Source organism: Triticum urartu, chromosome 2A, assembly GCF_056163025.1.
Source record: "Triticum urartu cultivar PI428250 chromosome 2A, HENAU_Tu73, whole genome shotgun sequence".
Lineage (NCBI taxonomy): Eukaryota > Viridiplantae > Streptophyta > Magnoliopsida > Poales > Poaceae > Triticum > Triticum urartu.
This window is the reverse complement of record NC_141874.1, coordinates 446753331-446770329: the sequence shown is the minus strand read 5'-3', so window position 1 is coordinate 446770329 and position 16999 is coordinate 446753331.

The window sequence follows — 16999 nt, the reverse complement described above, 5'->3', positions numbered from 1 at the left end:
CAAACCGTGAAGCTACCGCGGATGAGTTGAAGATGTTGCAATAAAATGCTCAAGCTTGTGATATTCTCTTCAACGGATTGTGCCCCGAAGAATTCAACAAAATCAGCCGTCTTGAGAATGCAAAGGAAATTTGGGACACTTTGATTGATATGCACGAAGGTACCGACTCCGTCAAGGAATCCAAGTTGGATGTGCTTCAAAGTCAACTTGACAAGTTCAAAATGAAGGATGGTGAAGGTGTCGCTGAAATGTACTCTAGGCTTGCTCTCATCACAAATGATATTGCCGGCTTAGGAAGTGAAGAGATGACCGATAGATTCATCATCAAGAAGATTCTAAGAGCCTTGGATGGAAAATATGATACCGTGTGCACATTGATCCAAATGATGCCCAATTACAAAGATCTCAAGCCAACGGAGGTGATTGGAAGAATTGTTGCTCATGAGATGTCACTTAAGGATATAGAGGAACTTCACAACAAATCAAGTGGTGCCTACAAAGCCTCATGTGAAGCCCCTACATCATCAAGTGAGAAACAAAACTTCAATGAAGAATTGAGCTTAATGGTGAAGAACTTCAACAAGTTCTACAAGAGTAGAAGCAAAGATAGAAGCTTCAAGTCAAGGTCCTACAATGACAAAAGATCTTCTAGTCGAGAGCGAAACTGCTACAGTTGTGGAAGACCCGGACACTATTCCAATGAGTGTAAGGCTCCCTACAAGAGAAGAGAAGATTCTCCAAAAAGAAGAAGCAAAGAATCACCACCAAGAGAGAGAAGGAGTAGAGATGATCGTTATGAACGAAGATACTCACGGAGAAGCAAGGATTCGGAAAGGAAGGAAAAATCATCAAGGAGCTACACAAAACGAAGACATCAAGCTCATGTTGGTGAATGGGTATCCGGCTCCGACTCCAACAGCCACTCCGAGAGAAGTTATCACTCCGACACCGAAGATACTCAAGATGAAGGTGTTGCCGGTCTAGCACTTGTGTCAACCAACTCCTACGACATATTTGACTCACCAAATGAAGGAATTGGAAGATGCTTCATGGCCAAAGGTCCTAAGGTAACACACCCCGAGTATGTTGATTTCAATAGTGATGAAGATGACTTGTTAGGTGATGATTTGCTTGTTGACAACTCTAGCGATGAATACTATGATGAAACGTCAATTAATCATGCTAATCAAGATAAAACGAATGACAATGATAAGGAGAAGATTGAGGCTCTAACTAAAGAACTAAACACTCTTAAGTTAGCTCATGAAACTATCTTCGAAGATCATCGAGAACTTTTAAGAGCTCATGAGAAATTATGCTTTGAAAAGCTCAATCTTGAGCAAGAGCATGAGTTCTTAAAAGCAATCAATGATGATCTCCGCAAGAAAAGTTCTTCTTACATTGCCAAGCGTTTACTCTTATCCACTTACATGCCTCAAGTCAAGTCTAGTAACAAGAACAAGAAAGATTCTTCCTCTAGCAGTAACAATGATCATGCTAAATCCAATATTGTTGCTTCGAGTAGTTCTCTTGATTCCACTAATGATTATCTTAGCCAAGTTACACTTGAGCAAGAAAATAGCTTATTGAAGGGAATTATAGAGAAAGGAGTGTACAAAAGCCTTGCCGGGAGTAAGCAATTCGAGGAAATTGTGCGCAAGCAAGGAATGCACCGGAAGAATCAAGGTGTTGGTTTTGAACGAAAGTTCAATGCCAATGGAGTTGAGTGGGAAGAAGATCAATACCCCAAGACAAAGTTTGTTCCTCAACAAGAGAAGTATGATACTTCTTTCAAGGGGACACAAGCTCAAGATGATCTTCCACCACAAGACTACAAGCAAAAAGGCAAGGACAAGCTTCAAGAGGAAATTGATGCATTTGAAGAAGCTCCTAAGACCTTAGTCAAGTGGATTCCCAAGACTACTTCAAGTTCCACTTCATCAAGTATGACTACAACTCCAAGGATTCCCATCAAGATGGTGTGGATCCAAAATAAGAAGAACTAGAGAGTTCATGAGGGTGACTCCGCCAACATACTTCACTCTTATCATTTTGGCTAGAACAAGTGCAATCAACTTCCACATCTTGCACTAGTTCAAGGAGTCACAAACCCTCTTGTTGGTAATACAAGGGACAAGGTAACCTAAAAGTTTTCATGGACATCATCTTGTGTGTGCATCACTCTATGTCTATGGATATCCTTGTTTGTTCCTTGTGGGACTAACCCATGTAGGTATTGAAAGTGCAATTCACTCAAATGTATAGCTCCAAGTGATCTACATCAACATTGAGCATCCACATCTTCAACATCTACATGAAGTCATCATCGACAAAACCCGAGGTTAGTTCATCCCTCTAAGGGGGGATATCACATCTAGGGGGAGCTTTACTCTAAGACTTGAGCTAAAGCAACTCTAAAGATGTGAACACAACAATGCTTTATGTAAAAGTGGTAACCCCACTTGAGCTTAAACGATGAGTATGACCTATGATCAAGTGTTCTCACTTGACTCCTAAGTCAATATACTCATATATAGATGACCTTGTCATCGCAAATTGCTTGATAGATGCTAGAATTGGTTGTGCATGCCTTGTCACATATTTCATTTGCCATCTTATTGTGTGAGCATGCTGGTTGCATATTTTACTCATTCGAGGACATCCACTTGTTGTTTTGATTGTTTGGTTTTATTTCCTTTTGCCAAGTGGATGGACAAGAATGCCTAAGAACCTCCTCTAGCTATCTATGCTTTTCTCGTCTCAAACTCTATTCATGCTACATCACAAAATTTGATCAAGTCAGATTCGAACCACTCTGTGTGAGGAGCGCTCGGAGTCCCCGATTCGTCATAGACTTAAACTTCCAAAACCTCTTTATGATTCTCGGTCTGACCGATACCCTACCTTAGGTCCTACCAAGATCATTAAGTTGATCTAGGTTTTCGATCTCGGTGCAACCGATTTGAACCATTCGGTCACACCGAGTTGCAACAACTGTATACAGTTTTGCATCTCGGTGCCACCGAGTTGTTCCACTCGGTCACACCGACAGGGTCGGGCTATATATAGTCACAGGCAAAATTTTGGAAATTTCTCCGAACCCCTTTGCCCGCGCGATAGCCTGCTCTGCCAACTTGGTCTCCGGATCGTCTCCTCGCTGCCAGCCGCCTCCAGTCGCTGGTCTCCGTCGCCGTCAACGGAAATTCAACCCCGTCGTTGCCGCCGTAGCGAGTCTCCGCCGAACTAGGGTATGGACTCGATCTTTGTGCTATTCCCCAATCTGATTCTTAGCACATTGTGATCATCATGATTCTTGCCACATTTGTTAAACTTCTATCTAGTCAATGAACTCGTAGATTAGGTTTAATTCGAAAATTTTAGGGTTAGGTTTCCGCCGAAACCATCTCAGACCCACCGAGTTGAAAAACTCGGTCCCACCGATTTGGCTTATGCCATTGCACAAGTGAGACTCGGTCTGACCGAGAATTACTTATCGGTGTGACCGATTTTGGAACTCTGTGAAACCCTAGCAGTCTCGGTGCCACCGAACTGTGACTCGGTCTGACCGAGTTCACTAGTTTAGGTGCCAAAACTGCTTCGGTATCACCGAGTTTAGAAATCGGTAGATCCGAGATGCTTTCAGTGGGAAACTAAAACTAAGTGTTTGAATTATTCTTTTGCAAAAATCTCTGCATTTTGTGATTCTTATCCACTCTATCTCATCTATAACCTATTCACAGGGTCAGCAGTCAGAGTTTGCATCATGTCAGACCAAAGTGATAGCCAGAACTTGTCAGAGCAGCAAGTGCAGATGAGTGAGGGCACTAGTCCCTCAAGTTCCTCAGATGATGGCAGCAGGAGCACCCCTAGCAATCTGCCTAAAGCTGCCACAAGACAGAGAAAGAAGAGAACCTCAGACTCAGAAGATGAGGATTATGTGGCAGAAGAGGAAGCAACCTCCAAGAGAGTTGAGCCAGCACAGGGCATAAAACCAGGGATGAAGATCAAAAGGCCAGCAGGCAGGCAGCCTATGTCAAAGGCCAGAGCTTCAACTGAGAAGCCCACTCCCATTGAGCCAGTTGCTGCTGAAGGCAAGAAGAGGAAAGAAAGGGTGAAGAAAACTATAGCCAGAGTGCTTGGCAAGGCTTCCATCATGGAAGATGAGGAGGAAGAAGAAGAGGTAGCTGCACCAGCACCTAAGGCACCCAAGCTGATGGGTGATGCCATAAGAACAGGGGAAACTGCTTCCAAGGCCAAGCCAGCTCCAAAGCCAAAGCCAAAGAGGAACACAACAAGCATCCCAGCTACTGAGAAGAACAAGGCCCCAGTGCCTGAAGCTGCAGAAGAAGAAGAAGAGAATGTTCTTAGAAAGCTCAAGCCCAAGATCCCAGACCACAATGATGCTCATCCTGTGGCTGAGGATATGAAACTCAGGAGAGATTTAGGGCTCCGGAAGTGGAGAGAAGCAGACCCGTATGCTTCAAGGAGAAGGACTGCAGTTGACTACAGGTTTCACACCAAGGAGCAGTAAGACTTTTATGAGACAGTGCTGCTAGACAAGAAGCCAATTGTCTATGACATGAGATGGGTTGATTGGCAATACATCAAGGACAACGAAGAGTACTACCCTAGAGTGCAGGACAGCTTCAAGGCATGTGGAGTAGAGGACTTTGTTGGGCAGAAGCTCACAAAGTGGAACGAGGAACTCATCATGCAATTCTACTCCACAGCCCATTTCTATCCAGATGGCAGGATTGTATGGATGTCAGAGGGTACGAGGTACCAGTCTACAGTTGCTGAATGGGCTCAGCTGATTAATGCCCCAGAAGAGCATGACTATGACTTGGATGTCAAAGTGACAGAGATTCAGACTGCAGTGGAGCAGCTCCAGGATGACATGCAGGAGAGGAGAGGCAAGACTACAACTGATGCCTTTGCCAGAGTGCCACGAGGTCCGAGGTCGTCTGCAGTGCCAGTTGCTGACCCCAGAGCCACCACGTCTGCACCAGCTACAGCCTCAGTTCCACCAGCTCCAGCGTCCACTTCAGCCTCGACTCCGACCACGTCTACAGAAGGCTTCATCCTTGGAGTGCTCCGGACTCCACCACCACCTGAAGATCAAGCCTGAGTGTCGACTTAGCACTATGCATTTTCTAGGAACTTTTTGGTAACTTGTTGCCAAAGGGGGAGAAAATGTATAGATCATAGGCTTTGAGAGAGAGTGTTGCTTTTATTCTCTCTTGTTTTATTTGGTGGTTTTTCAAACTTTGTTTGCTTTTGTGTGAGATACTATGTCATTGCTCGTGAGACATTGATGATCATGTGTTTGATCATAAGCTACACTTAATGTTTGCTTAATATTATCATCTTATCTATCTTATGTGATCATTCACTATTCTTGGTGATGAGTGCATGTATTTCATTCTTATCATTTTAAGCGCTCCACCAAGATGTATGTGAGATGGAAGAGTAACCCATGACTCTAACTCTTTGTGCATTTGCAGTCCAAAGCAAATTTTAAATATGCACAAATTTAGGGGGAGCTCTTACTTGTCACATACTTCTCAAAGCGACGATATATTTCATGCTTATTATCATTTGTCGAAGCTTTGATCTATATGTTGTCATCAATTACCAAAAAGGGGGAGATTTAAAGTGCAACTATCCCTAGGTGGTTTTGGTAATTCATAACAACATATAGCTCATTGAGCTAATGCTATTCCAAGATGACTATTTCAGGGAAGCTCAATGATTGGCATGGCATGGATGTGAAAGTGGAACCCTCAAAATGCTAAGGACAAAGGATTGGCTCAAGCTCAAAAGCTCAAGACTCTTCATTTTATATTTTAGTGATCCAAGATCACATTGAGTCTTTAGGAAAAGCCAATACTATCGAGGAGGGATGAGGTGTTGCTTAATGAGCCTCTTGCTTCATGTGCTTAGTGATATGCTCCAAAACCCTCAACTACTTTCCCATATCCACATATGACCTAAACCCTAAGCCAAACTCGGTCCTACCGATTCTTTCTATCCGGCGCCACCGAGTTTCACTTGTCATAAGCCACTGCCAAACCCTAGCAATTCGGTTCTACCGATAAGGATCTCGGTCTCACCGAGATGGGATTGCAAACTCTCTGTTTCCCTTTCGTAACTTTTCGGTCTCACCGAAAGAGCGAATCGGTCCCACCGAGATTGCAATGTAAACTCTATGTTTCCCTTTTGTAACTTTTCGGTCTCACCGAAAGAGCAAATCGGTCCCACCGAGTTTGCCTGACCAACTCTCTGGTTAGCTTATTACCAAACTCGGTCTCACCGAGTTTGTGTAATCGGTCTCACCGAGATTACGTTATGCCCAAACCCTAACCATATCGGTCCTACCGAGTTGCATGTCAGTCCCACCGAAAATCTCTAACGGTCACTAGGTTTACCTTTTCGGTCCGACTGAGTTTGTTGATTCGGTCCCACCGAGATTGGAAAACTGTGTGTAACGGTTGGATTTTGTGTGGAGGCTATATATACCCCTCCACCTCCTCTTCATTCGTGGAGAGAGCCATCAGAACACATACACAATTCCAACTCATATGTTCTGAGAGAGAACCACCTACTCATGTGTTGAGACCAAGATATTCCATTCCTACCATATGAATCTTGATCTCTAGCCTTCCCCAAGTTGCTTTCCACTCAAATCTTCTTTCCGCAAAATCCAAATCCTATGAGAGAGAGTTGAGTGTTGGGGAGACTATCATTTGAAGCACAAGAGCAAGGAGTTCATCATCAACACACCATTTGTTACTTCTTGGAGAGTGGTGTCTCCTAGATTGGCTAAGTGTCACTTGGGAGCCTCCGACAAGATTGTGGAGTTGAACCAAGGAGTTTGTAAGGGCAAGGAGATCGCCTACTTCATGAAGATTTACCGCTAGTGAGGCAAGTCCTTCGTGGGCGATGGCCATGGTGGGATAGACAAGGTTGCTTCTTCGTCGACCCTTCGTGGGTGGTTGCTTCTTCGTGGACCCTTCGTGGGTGGAGCCCTCCGTGGACTCGCGCAACCATTACCGTTACCCTTCGTGGGTTGAAGTCTCCATCAACGTGGATGTAGGATAGCACCACCTATCCGAACCACGGGAAAAACATCCGTGTCTCCAATTACGTTTGAATTCTCCAAACCCTTCCCTTTACATTCTTGCAAGTTGCATGCTTTACTTTCCGCTGCCAATATACTCTTTGCATGCTTGCTTGAATTGTGTGATCATTGCTTGACTTGTCCTACAATAGCTAAAATCTGCCAAGAACTAAAATTGGGAAAAGGTTAAGTTTTTATTTGGTCAAGTAGTCTAATCACCCCCCCTCTAGACATAATTTCGATCCTACAGCGAGCACGAAACTAGAGAACAACCTGCGCAAACATTACTCCAACACCGTGTCCGCTTCCCGGACTCCGCCGAGAAGAGGCCATCACGGTAACACACTCAGTTGATTCATTTTAATTAAGTTAAGGTTCAAGTTATCTACAACCGGACATTAACAAATTCCCATCTGCCCATAACCGCGGGCACGGCTTTCGAAAGTTCAAATCCCTGCAGGGGAGTCCCAACTTAGCCCATGACAAGCTCTCACGGTCAACGAAGGAATAGACCTCCTCCCAAGACGTTCCGATCAGACTCGGTATCTCGGTTCTTCAAGACACTTCGACAGGTTAAAACAAGACCAGCAACACCGCCCGAATGTGCCGACAAATCCCGATAGGAGCTGCACATATCTCGTTCTCAGGGCACACCCAGATGAGACATCCTACGAGTAAAACCAACCATCAAGTTGCCCCGAGGTGGCCCCGCAGTCTACTCGGTCGGACCAACACTCAGAGGAGCACTGGCCCGGGGGGGTTAAATAAGATGACCCTCGGGATCCGGAAACCCAAGGGAAAAAGAGGCTAGGTGGCGAATGGTAAAACCAAGGTTGGGCATTGCTGGAAAAGCTTTAATCAAGGCGAACTATCAAGGGGTTCCCATTATAACCCAACCGCGTAAGGAACGCAAAATCCGGGAACATAACACCGATATAACGGAAACTAGGGCGGCAAGAGTGGAACAAAACACTAGGCGAGAGGCCGAGCCTTCCACCCTTTACCAAGTATATAGATGCATTAAGAAAACATGGCAATATAATGATATCCCAACAAGTAAATAAATGTTCCAACAAGGAACGGCCTTCAATCTTCACCTGCAACTAGCAACGCTATAAGAGGGGCTGAGCAAAGCGGTAACATAGCCAATCAACGGTTTGCTAGGACATGGTGGGTTAGAGGTTTGACATGGCAATTTGGGAGGCTTGAAAGCAAGTGGTAGGCATCGTATCATTGACATAGCAAAAGAGCGAGCAAACTAGCATAGCAAAGATAGTAGTGATTTCGAGGGTATGATCATCTTGCCTGCACAGTTGTCAGAGTTGACTGGATCCTCGAAAGCAAACTCAACGGGCTCCTCGTTAGCGAACTCGTCTCCCGGCTCTACCCAAACAAGACAAACAAGCAACAAGGACATAATCAACCACGTGCAAGGACCAAACACTATGGTCCAAAGATGATATGCTATGCGGGATGTATCTGCAAGATGTGATAGGGAATGCATGAACCTGGCCTCAACTTGGAAATCCAAGTGTTCCACTGGAAAGATGAGATGAAGTCGCTTGAAAACAATATAAAGAACGCCGGAATCGGAGTTACGGTTTGGAAATGGCAAGTGATTCAAATATGGCACTGGTCTGCGATTTACAGCAAGTAGCCATCTAAATGCGATGAGATGAACATGCTACAGCACCCAAACATGACAACAAAATACATGGCAGGGATACATTCAAGATTCTTAACAAAAGTCTAGCACTGAGCTACGGCCAATTCATCCATTAACAGGTTCAAACAAGCATGGCAAAAATTCATATGACAAACAGATCTCAGACTTAGTGAAATCAACACTTGTCTGGAATTTCAGATCAGGTAGCACTCTTCGGAGCAACAAAACTACATGCTGCAGGACCTCAACATGGAAAACTAAATCATGGCACGGAGCTACTCAAAGAGCTTAACAAAAGTCCCTTAGTGACCTTGAGCCAAAAGGGATCAGAAAATACAATTGAAAGCATGTGAACATAGCAAAAACATAATCAGTTTTTAGACTTTGTGAAAACTGGAGCATGCTGAAACATAACTCAAGTAGGCATGTTTACGAGCTCGATGCACTCACCACGGAGCAAGTCATGACAAGACAAGCATACATCCATCAAGAAGGCACAAAATTAAAGCTAGACATGGCAAGAACAATAACATAGCATGCATGGATCAACTACAACATCATCGGCAAAATTGCAAACAAGTTGACAATCTGCCCAGATTCACAAAGTAGCTAAAGTAGAGGTCGATTGACTCAAGCTAGGGTGCTCCATAATTGCAAACAAAGACATGGATGGATAGAGCACTACAAGATTAACAAAAATCATTACTGATCATCCTCAAAAGAGGCACGGATCACTATGAAACAACATGAACATATGGCCATATGAGATAAACTGTTTCAGGACTTAGTGGAAATGTTAAGTCCCTGAAAACAGAATTACTAAGTGCACCACTTTGCAAGCTTGCACCAGACACCACACACATCACAAAAATACATGGGTTGCACCTCTGAAAGATGACAAAACCATTAACAAAACATATGTAGAGCATCAGGGCATATCATGCACACATTAATCATGGCAAAAATGACAAAACCTAAAAGGAGTAGCAGATCTGACAATTAACTCAAGTAGCACTCTTCTAACAGCATTTCGGGCATCAAGATGAACTCAAATGAAAATGATACAATGGAACGAAATGATGTACTCTCTGAGATGAACATTTTGATATGCCATATGCCCAAATCGGAGCTACGTATGCAAAGTTACGAGGCTATGAATAGGAGCACTTGGATTAGGGTTCCGGGCAAAAAGTCAACCCGAGACAAATCCGGATCTGAGACCTGCACTCTTTACGAGGATCGCCGGGGTTCTTGCCGGAGTTCGTCACCGGACTTGGCGAGGGAAGGCACGCCGGCCGGACTCGGCGAGAAGACGAGGAGGACGGCGGAGGGCGGCGGCAGCGGAGCACGGCGCGGCGGAGGCGGCGGCGCACGGTGGCGCGGCGGCCGGCGAGGCAGCGCGGCGGGCGAGGCGGCGCGGGGATGGTGCGGCGGCGGAGCGGCGGAGGCGGCGGCGCGCGCCGGCCGGGCGGGGCCGGGCGGCGCCTCAGGCGCGAGGAGGCGGGGCGAGGGAGCGGGCTCCGGCGGGCCGCGCGGCGCGGAGAGGGGCTGCTACTTGGTGCCCGGTGGCTGGCTGCGGCGACTTTGTCCGGTGTCGGCGGACACGTCCGGCGCGTGGATGACGAAAGGGCTAGGGTTAGGGTAGGAGAAGACCCGGAATTTCGTGGAGGGATCTATTTATAGGCATAGAGGGAGCTAGGAGAGTCCAAATGAGGTGCGGTTTTCGGCCACGCGATCGTGATCGAACGATCTAGATGATGGAGCAGGCTTAGGTGGGTTTTGGGCCAAATTGGAGGGATGTTGGGCTGCAACACACACGAGACCTTTACGGTCCCTTGGTTAACCGTTGGAGTATCAAACAAAGTCCAAATGATACGAAACTTGACAGGCGGTCTACCGGTAGTAAAGCAAGGCCGCTTGGCAAGTCTCGGTCCAATCCGGAAATGTTTAATCCCCACACATGAAAGAAAGCTAGAAATGACCACCGGAGGAGAACGAAGCGCCGGAATGCAAAACGGACAACGGGGAAAATGTTCGAATGCATGAGATGAACACATATGCTAATGCAATGCACATGATGACATAATATGAGATGCATGACAACGATAACAACACACGGAAACAAAGACCTGAACCCGAGAAAATAAATTAACTTAACGCCGAAACGGCAAGAGTTGGAGTACAAATTGGGAAAGTTACATCCGGGGTGTTACAATGATGCAGCAGAGTAGTGTAAGTATTTCGCTCAGGTTTTGAGAACCAAGGTATCAATCCAGTAGGAGGCCACGCTCAAGTCCCTCGTACCTGCAAAAAACGATAGCTACTCGCAACCAACGCGATTAGGGGTTGTCAATCCCTTCACGGTCACTTACGAGAGTGAGATCTGATAGATATAATATTTTTGGTATTTTTGGTAAAAGGCAGGGTAAAAAGCAAAGCAAGATTAAAGTGATGGAGATCGATACGATGAGAATAGACCCAGGGGCCATAGGTTTCACTAGTGGCTTCACTCAAGAGCATAAGTATTCTACGGTGGGTGAACAAATTACTATTGAGCAATTGACAGAATTCAGCATAGTTATGAGAATATCTAGGCATGATCATGTATATAGGCATCATGTCCGTGAAAAGTAGACCGAAACGATTCTGCATGTACTACTATTACTCCACTCATCGACCGCTATCCAGCATGCATCTAGAGTATTAAGTTAAAAACAGAGTAACGCCTTAAGCAAGATGACATGATGTAGAGAGATAAATTCATGCAATATGAAATAAACCCCATCTTGTTATCCTCGATGGCAATGATACAATACGTGCCTTGCTGCCCCTTCTGTCACTGGGAAAGGACACCGCAAGATCGAACCCAAAGCTAAGCACTTCTCCCATCGCAAGAACTACCAATCTAGTTGGCCAAACCAAACGGATAATTCGAAGAGACTTGCAAAGATAACCAATCATACATAAAAGAATTCAGAGAAGATTCAAATATTATTCATAGATAGACTTGATCATAAACCCACAATTCATCGGTCTCAACAAACACGCCGCAAAAAGAAGCTTACATCCAATAGATCTCCACAAGAGAGGGGGAGAACTTTGTATTGAGATCCAAAAAGAGAGAAGAAGCCATCTAGCTACTAACTATGGACCCGAAGGTCTATGGTAAACTACTCACACTTCATCGAAGAGGCTATGATGATGTAGAAGCCCTCCGTGATGACGGCCCTCTCTGGCGGAGCTCTGGAACAGGCCCCAAGATGGGATCTCATGGATACAGAAAGTTGCGGCGGTGGAATTAGGTTTTTGGCTCCTGTTCTGATCGTTTGGGGGTACGTAGGTATATATAGGAGGAAGGAGTACGTCGGTGGAGCTCCGAGGGGCCCACGAGGCAGGGGGGCGCCCCCCACCCTCGTGACCGCCTCTCTGATGCCTTGGCGTAGGGTCCAAGTCTCCTAGATCACGTTCGGTGAGAAAACCGCATTCCCGAAGGTTTCATTCCGATTAGACTCCGTTTGATATTCGTTTCTTCGAAACACTGAAATAGGCAAAAAACAGCAATTCTGGGCTGGGCCTCCGGTTAATAGGTTAGTCCCAAAATAATATAAAAGTGGAAAATAAAGCCCAATATAGTCCAAAACAGTAGATAATATAGCATGGAGCAATCAAAAATTATAGATACGTTGGAGACGTATCAGGCATCCCCAAGCTTAATTCCTGCTCGTCCTCAAGTAGGTAATGATAAAAAGAGAATTTTTGATGCGGAGTGCTACTTGGCATAATTTCAATGAAAATCTTCTTAATTGTGATATGAATATTCAGATTCAACAGATTCAAGACAAAAGTTTATATTGACATAAAAATAATAATACTTCAAGCATACTAACAAAGCAATTATGTCTTCTCAAAATAACATGGCCAAAGAAACTTATCCCTACAAAATCATATAGTCTGGCTATGCTCTATCTTCACCACATAAAGTATTTAAATCATGCACAACCCCAATGACAACCCAAGCAATTGTTTCATACTCTAACTTTTTCAAAACTTTTTCGATCTTCACACTATACGTGAACGTGAGCCATGGATATAGCACTATAGGTGGAATAGAATGGTGGTTGTGGAGAAGACAAAAAGGGAGAAGATAGTCTCACCTCAACTAGGCGTATCAAAGGGCTATGGAGATGCCCATCAATAGATATCAATGTGAGTGAGTAGGGCTTGCCATGCAACAGATGCACTAGAGCTATAAGTATATGAAAGCTCAAAAAGAAACTAAGTGGGTGTGCATCCAACTTGCTTGCTCATGAAGACCTAGGGCAATTTGAGGAAGCCCATCATTGGAATGTACAAGCCAAGTTCTATAATGTAAAATTCCCACTAGTATATGAAAGTGATAACATGAGAGACTCTCTACTATGAAGATCATGGTGCTACTTTGAAGCACAAGTGTGGTAAAAGGATAGTAACATTGTCCCTTCTCTCTTTTTCTCTCATTTTTTTATTTGGGCCTTTTCTCTTTTTTTATGGCCTCTTTTTATTTGGGCTTCTTTGGCCTCTTTTTTTTTCATCCGGAGGCTCATCCCGACTTATGGGGGAATCATAGTCTCCATCATCCTTTCCTCACTGGGACAATGCTCCAATAAAGATGATCATCACACTTTTATTTTTCTTACAACTCAACAATTACAACTCGATACTTAGAACAAAATATGACTCAATATGAATGCCTCCAGCCGTGTACCGGGATATGCAATATGACAATGATGGAGTGTGTCATAATAAACGGAACGGTGGAAAGTTGCATGGCAATATATCTCGGAATGGCTATGGAAATGCCATAATAGTTAGGTATGGTGGCTGTTTTGAGAAAGGTATATGGTGGGTGTATGATACTGGCGAAAGGTGCGCGGTATTAGAGAGGCTAGCAAAGGTGGAAGGGTGAGAGTGCGTATAATCCATGGACTCAACATTAGTCATAAAGAACTCATATACTTATTGCAAAAATCTAGAAGTTATCAAAGCAAAGTATTACGCGCATGCTCCTAGGGGGATAGATTAGTAGGAAAAGACCATCGCTCATCCCCGACCGCCACTCATAAGGAAGACAATCAATAAATAAATCATGCTCCGACTTCATCACATAACGGTTCGCCATACGTGCATGCTACGGGAATCACAAACTTTAACACAAGTATTCTTTAAATTCACAACTACTCAACTAGCATGACTTTAATATTATCACCTCCATATATCAGAACAATTATCATGCTTCAATCTTTTCTTAGTATTCAACACACTCAAAAGAAAATTTCACAAATCTTGGATACCAAGCATATTATTATTGAGAAAATTACCATGCTATTAAGAGACTCTCAAAATAATTTAAGTGAAGCATGAGAGATCAATAGTTTCTTTAAAACAAATCCACCACCGTGCTCTAAAAGATCTAAGTGAAGCACATAGAGCAAAACTACATAGCTCAAAAGATATAAGTGAAGCACATAGAGTATTCTATCAAATTTTAATTCATGTATGGCTCTCTCAAAAGGTGTGTACAGAAAGGATGATTGTGGCATACTAAGACACAAAGACACAAATAATACAAGATGCTCCAAGCAAAACACATATCATGTTGGTGAATAAAAATATAGCTCCAAGTAAATTAGCGATGGAAGTGGACGAAAGAGGGGATGCCTTTCGGGGCATCCCCAAGCTTTGACTTTTTGGTGTCCTTGGATTATCTTGGGGGTGCCATGGGCATCCCCAAGCTTAGGCTCTTGCCACTCCTTGTTCCATAATCCATCAAAAGAATTCACCCAAAACTTGAAAACTTCACAACACAAAACTTAAAGTAGAAAACTCGTGAGCTCCGTTAGCGAAAGAAAACAAAAGACCACTTCAAGGTACTGTAATGAACTCATTATTTATTTATATTGGTGTTAAAAATACTGTATTCCAACTTCTCTATGGATTATAAACTATTTTACTAACCATAGATTCATCAAAATAAGCAAACAACACATGAAAAAACAGAATCTGTCAAAAACAGAACAGTCTGTAGTAATCTGTAGCTAGCGCAAGATCTGGAACCCCAAAAATTCTAAAATAAATTTCTGGACGTGAGGAATTTATCTATTAATCATCTTAAAAAAGAATTAACTAAATATCACTCTTAAAATAAAAATTACAGCAGTTCTAGTGAGCGCTAAAGTTTCTGTTTTTTACAGCAAGTTCAACAAGACTTTCCCCAAGTCTTCCCAACGGTTCTACTTGGCACAAACACTAATTAAACAAAAAAACACAACCAAAACAGAGGCTAAATAATTTATTTATTACTAAGCAGGATCAAAAAGCAAGGAATAAAAATAAAATTGGGTGGCCTCCCAACAAGCGCTATCGTTTAACGCCCCTAGCTAGGCATAAAAGCGAGGATAGATCCAGGTATTGCCATCTTTGGTAGGCAATCCATAAGTGGCTCTCATGATAGTTTCATATGGAAATTTTATTTTCTTTATTGGAAAGTGTTCCATGCCCTTTTTAATGGAAATTTAAATCTAATATTCCCTTCCTTCATATCGATAATCGCACCAACCGTTCTAAGGAAAGGTCTACCAAGAATAATAGGCAAGAAGGATTGCAATCTATATCAAGAACAAGGAAATCTACGGGCACATAATTCCTATTTGCAACAATAAGAACATCATTAATCCTTCCCATAGGTTTCTCAATAGTAGAATCCGCAAGATTCAAGTTTAGAGAGCAATCATCAAAATTACGGAAATCTAGCAAACCACATAAAGTCTTGGGAATAGTGGAGACACTAGCACCCAAATCACACAAAGCATAAAACTCATGATCTTTAATTTTAATGTTAGTAGTTGGTTCCCACTCATCATAGAGTTTTCTAGGGATAGAAACTTTCAACTCAAGTTTTTCTTCATAATATTGCATCAAGGCATCAACAATATGTTCAATGAAGGCTTTCTTTTGACTATAAGCATGTGGAGAATTTAGCACGGATTGTAACAAGGAAATACAATCAATTAAAGAGAAACTTTCATAATTAAATTCCATGAAATCCAATATAGTGGGTTTAGCAACATCTAGATTTTTATTTCTTTCAATCCCACTTTCATCAATTTCATCATAAAGATCTAAATACTCCGAATTTTTAGAACACCTTCTAGGTAAAGGAAGATCATATTCAGTTTCATCAAGATTCATATTGCAAAACAACGATTTAATAGGAGACAGATCAATAACTTTTATATCTTCATCTTGATTTTCATAGGAATTCGGTTTAGCGGCCATCTTATTGACTAAGGTGGCTTACATATCCGAAATTTCAGCAGTCATCTTTTCTAGACGAGCAATTTGGGATCTTATACCATCAAATTCTTTAGACATATCATCAAGCTCTTTATTCATATAACTCATAAAAAAAATTGTTCCTTAAGATCGTTTCTAAAGAAATTATTATGCTCAAATTGCAAAACCATAAACTTCCTAACATTGGTTTCGATCTCCTCTAACCTTTTAAGGTGAAGATCACCAAATCTCAGTTGAGCCATCGCGACAAACAAGCAATCTAACACACGAGCAAACAAAAAGGCAAGCGGAAAGGAGAGGGAGGATAGAGAGAGAGGGGGGGGCGAATAAAACGGCAAGGGTGAAGTGGGGGAGAGGAAAACGAGAGGCAAATTGCAAATAATGTAATGCGAGAAATAGGGATTGTGATGGGTACTTGGTATGTTGACTTTTTGCGTAGACTCCCCGGCAACGGCGCCAGAAATCCTTCTTGCTACCTCTTGAGCTTGCGTTGGTTTTCCCCGAAGAGGAAGGGATGATGCAGCAGAGTAGCGTAAGTATTTCCCTCAGTTTTTGACAACCAAGGTATCAATCCAGTAGGAGGCCACGCTCAAGTCCCTCGTACCTGCACAAAATGATAGCTACTCACAACCAACGCGATTAGGGGTTGTCAATCCCTTCACGGTCACTTACGAGAGTGATATCTGATAGATATAATATTTTTGGTATTTTTGGTATAAAGATGCAAAGTAAAAAAGTAAAAGGCAAGGTAAAAAGCAAAGCAAGATTAAAGTGATGGAGATTGATATGATGAGAATAGACCCGGGGGCCATAGGTTTCACTAGTGGCTTCTCTTAAGAGCATAAGTATTCTACGGTGGGTGAACAAATTACTGTTGAGCA